At 48.2% G+C, this 4,635-nt stretch overlaps 1 non-coding gene across 1 annotated transcript; it reads right to left on the bottom strand.

Moving 5' to 3' along the window:
- Positions 1-4,166: 4,166 nt before the first annotated feature.
- TRNAS-GCU (transfer RNA serine (anticodon GCU)) lies at positions 4,167-4,248 on the bottom strand. The gene has a single exon. It is a non-coding gene; the product is annotated as a tRNA-Ser (tRNA).
- Between the last annotated feature and the right edge of the window lie 387 nt (positions 4,249-4,635).

The raw sequence follows: 4,635 nt of genomic DNA, 5'->3' as shown, positions 1-4,635 counted from the left end.
ACCCACCAACTGTGAGATCATGACCTGAACTGAAGTTGGACACGTAACCAACTGAGCCACCCAGGTGCCCCTGGGATTTGTTTGTTTTAAATTAGATCCTCTCCCAAAACTGCCAAGCCAACATGTGGGCACCTCCATCTGTCCCAGTCTTTTTTAGTAGCTGGATATTATTTCCATTAAGCAGATGGGCACATTTTCACATTTTGACATTGCAAAATATTACACTGAACATTCTTGAACATATTTTATTTTTAATTCTTTTGTGCTTAAAGAAAAATTGTTGAAAGATTATTTTGAAAGATATTGTGAAACATCCCTTCGGAAGAGTATTTATCATGACCCCCCCCCCCATTTGCATGCACCCTATCCAAGGCCTGGAAGGGATAGTCCTGTATGACGTATGTTTTTTTGTAAAAGTTGCAGAAAGATATTATAATGGAAACTAGTGAAGACTGTTGCCTCCTTCTACCGCAACTTATCCTGTTACATCATCTAGGCCTTAGAGTGGCTGTGTCTAATTCTGTACAGATAATGTCTATTCCTTTTCTTAAGCAGGACCCCCTAAAAGGTGTAAACTTCAGACCTCACAAAATCTGGATACCAACGGAGGCATGCAGGAAAGTGCTCCGACTGCCTTGAGATACATTTTGCTCCTCGCCTCTTCAACGACACCACAGCGTCAGATTTCGTGCTCAGCCTGGCCTCTTGGAAGTCTGACCTACTTCTGGGTCGGAGCTCGCAGTTATTGCCCAGGGGATATTTAGCCGAGACTACAGATGGCTGTGTTCGCCCTTTTGGTTGGTCCCTGGTATAACAGGTAGCTTTCTGGATGTTGAATCTGCAATCTGAGATCGAGTTTCGCTCAATGGCTCCTCTCAAGAAGAACCTTTTATATTTTGTAGTTGGTGGGATTGCGTCTGCATGCTCAGTGGTATTCAGTTTCCCTACTCTCACCAAACAAACATAAGACCCTGGGAAGTAAGTTCCACTTTCTAAAGTTCACCTGAAGACCTGGAGACCCTCCTGGGGTGCCCAGCACCTTCAACATCTCCAAGGACACACATGTCCCCAGAGCGCTCAGTCCACCCCCCCCCCAGGAGACTCCAAGCACCACCCCTGCCTAGGTTACTTCTCACCTTCTCTCCCTCCTCCTCATTCCTGCCACCTGCCCCCAATGCTTGGAGGGCAGCGTGGAGGTTGCAGGAAAAGCTTCCAGTCCATCTTAGGCGGCCCAGGGTGGGCTGTCCTCACACCAGCATCGGTGCAACTGAACCACAGGGAGCTGAGGCTCAGGGACAAGTGTGTGCCTCCGGAACACTACTGTCACTGTGTAGACAGGAACAAACTGGAGGTAAAGATCAAAACTAGGAAGTCCTTACACTCAATTTACCTTTGTTTATTTTTATTTTTTTATTTTACGCGCACACAAGCTGGGGAGGGACAGAGAGAGAGGGAGAAAGAGTCTCAAGCAGGATCCAGGCTGAGCCTGGGTGTCACAATGGTGAGAACATGACCTGAGCCAAAATCAAGAGTCCCACTCTTAACCAGCTGAGCCACCGAGGTGCCTCTCGTTTTACCTTTAGGATGATGAGAGAAACAGGGTCTCAGGAAGGAAGGATTTCCTTCAGCAGGACAAGAGCTACATTAGGAAGCGACAGGTATGTGTGTTTTGTAAAGATGACTCTCTTCTATGTCATAAGAGGCACCTCCGCTTACCTGGTCTGTGATCAGGCTGATTGCAGAGGGAATCAACCTTTTCTGTTGGGGTGTTGCCATAGCAACAGGTGGTGTCTTCTTTCCACCTTGTGGGTGCTAGTGTGAAGAGGTCTCCCCCACAGTGTTGACTCTCTCCTGAGATGGCCCGACAGCCCTGCCCGTGTGGGAAGTCTATATCCGCAGTCCTTCTCCCAGCCAAGTCCACCTGCAGCCTGCGGTTTTCTCGGCCACGCGGCACTGACATCCTAACCGACACAAAGTCCATACTGCAAATAGACCCTGGACTTCCAACTGCCCTCCTGGAACTTTATGGAACAGATGGAGTGAAGGAACAGAAGGAAGAACCACTTCTTAACTATTGAAGAGGAATTTAATGATGTAATCATTATGATCATATCCAGCATCAAGGTCCCACCTGTCCTAGTTCAGATCCAATAATTCAGATTTATTCCAAGCCTCTAAATTAAGGTAACGGAAGGCCTGGGGGGAGGGGTGCCTGCCCCTAGCTGACCCAGGACTAGAGAGAAGGCCACAGAGCAGCTGCCACGGGAGCAGAGCCAGCCAGGCACATGACGGAGGCTGGGAGAGAGTGTGGACACTTGTGCTGGTACCTCATGTGTTCCATGGCTCTCCTATGCCTTCAGGAAGCGGAGGGAATCCCTATGGGTATTGACAAGGGCTCCCTCCTCGGCCAAACTGGTCAGGTTCTTCTGAGATTTCTTCTGAACTGGGCTCCATCCTTGGCCTGTCAAGCCCAGTCTTACTAAAGAATCCTATGGAGTCCAGTTTGGGCATGAATCCTGCTAAACCAGTTTAGGTGGGAAACCCCCTACCCTTGATATCCAATCAGGTTCCTTTTGCTCCACTAAATATTCAATCAGGTCTTTTTTGTTTGCTTGCTTTTATTTTGTTTTGTCTTGTTTTAGCAAGTTTCCATCCAGCGACTCCCTCTCCCTGCCCATTGGCCATGAATCCCCAGCTGCCCTCATTGTGTTCCAAGGGGAGGTCAGTCTCCCTGTTGTACTTCAATAGTCTAAATAAAGCCTTCCTTGCCTGTTTAACCCCATCTGGTGCAATTTTTCTTTGATAGTTCCCTCAAAGAACTTACAGACACATCCTGGGAATATTTCTTATCCAGAGAAAACAAGCTGCAATCGACTGTGTAGAGGTGTGACCAGGGTAGAATGAATCAACTAACAGTAGCCAATTTTCTGATGATATGAAAACAGATTTTAAAATCTGTACAAGATAGGAGAGATGTGGCTGGGAAGATAAAAGACCAGAACAGCTTTCCCGGGCTGAACATTTACAGAAATAAAGAGAATTCTGCGTGATTAGATATAACATGTAGATACCTGAGGCAGATACAAGGTTTTCGGGTCAACAGAAGAAACATCTGATGCTTTATTAAATCACAGACTCCAAAGCACACACTCCCTGAGATCATAATTTAATAGATTGAGTGAGGCCCAGAATTCTGCAGCTGAAGCAGTCCAGAGATCATACGTGAAATATTGCTCTCAGCTTAAAAAGATAAAAACAAAAATTCAAATGAATTGAAACAAAAATAATTCTGCTTTTATAAATGTAAGAAGTGTTTTGTCATAATAAGGGAAATGGAAATTAAATTGTATTGCAATACCCCTTTCTCCTACTAAATGAACAGAGAACCCAAGCTGACAAGATACTCTGTTGGGGAGGGGGAAGGGAGCAAGATTATAGGTTTGGAGTGTAGAGTAATAAAATTCCTTTGGTGGGCAATTTGGCAATATGTCTAAATATTTCCAATGCACATAACCTAGGACCAGCAAACTGATTTCTTAAAATGTATGCTGCAGTATTTACAGGTGCACACAGTCGAAATTACACGTTGGGGGCAATGGGACACTTTGTTTTAAAAATTATTTTAATTTGAGAGAGAGAGAGAGAGAGCGCGCACAAGCAGGGGACAGGCAGGGAGAGAGGAAAAGAAAGAACCTTAAGCAGGCTCCACACTCACTCCCATGATCAGGTAAGCATGACCTGACCTGAAATCAAGAGTTGGTTGCTTAATCGACTGAGCCACCCAGGGGCCCCAGAGATTTTTTTTTTTTTTGAGGCGACACTTTAAACATGTTGAAAATTGCAGTATAATTAAAATACATATATAGCTGAAAATTTCATGCAAAGTACAATATAAACAATCATTTGCATATCTTTGTGGGTGACTTTATCATTTAAGTCAGGCAAGTGTTTTTCTATATCCCTCAGTGGACCATTCTTCAAAAGACCTAGAGGCTCCGCGGTGAGTATAAACATCTTTCTTCTCTCCAGAAGGTCCGCATCTCAGATGCTGGATCCAGCGACCCCACTCTGACAGGTGCTGCTGACCAAGCGTTACCCGGGAGACCCCGGACGCTCTCACAGAGCCCGCCTGTGTGCACCCCGGCTAGGGTTCAAAGAAAACCTCCCGACGAGGGTGGGATTCGAACCCACGCGTGCAGAGCACAATGGATTAGCAGTCCATCGCCTTAACCACTCGGCCACCTCGTCCGGTGCCCGCACCGCGCGGCCGGACTCTTCGCCCCGCGGTGGGTGCCGCGGTGACGCCTCCGCGCGTTTGCTCTCCCCGCACGCCGCCTCCACCCTCCCCGCCGGACCCCGGACAGGCGTTTTCGGGTCCCTCTCACCGCAGCAGGTGCTACATGAGCAGGCACAGCCAGCGCGCCTCCGTGTGACGCGCGGACACCTGCTGCCCCCCCCCCCCCCCCCCCGGGAGCTCCCGGACTCCGGGAAAGGCCGGGATCTCTGGTACTCGCCCCTGAAATGCGTCAGACCGCGGGGGCACACCTGCATTTCCCTCCGGTTCGCTTCTCTGGGCCTTGGCGCGAACAGAGACCGGGGAGAACTGGGCTGGAAACAAGGCTACACGCGGGCGCC

The sequence above is a fragment of the Puma concolor genome, chromosome B2, assembly GCF_028749965.1.
Source record: "Puma concolor isolate L17-30 chromosome B2, mPumCon1.1.hap2, whole genome shotgun sequence".
In the NCBI taxonomy this organism is placed as follows: domain Eukaryota; kingdom Metazoa; phylum Chordata; class Mammalia; order Carnivora; family Felidae; genus Puma; species Puma concolor.
Note: the sequence above shows the minus strand (reverse complement) of the source record. Positions and strands in the feature narration are given on the sequence as shown.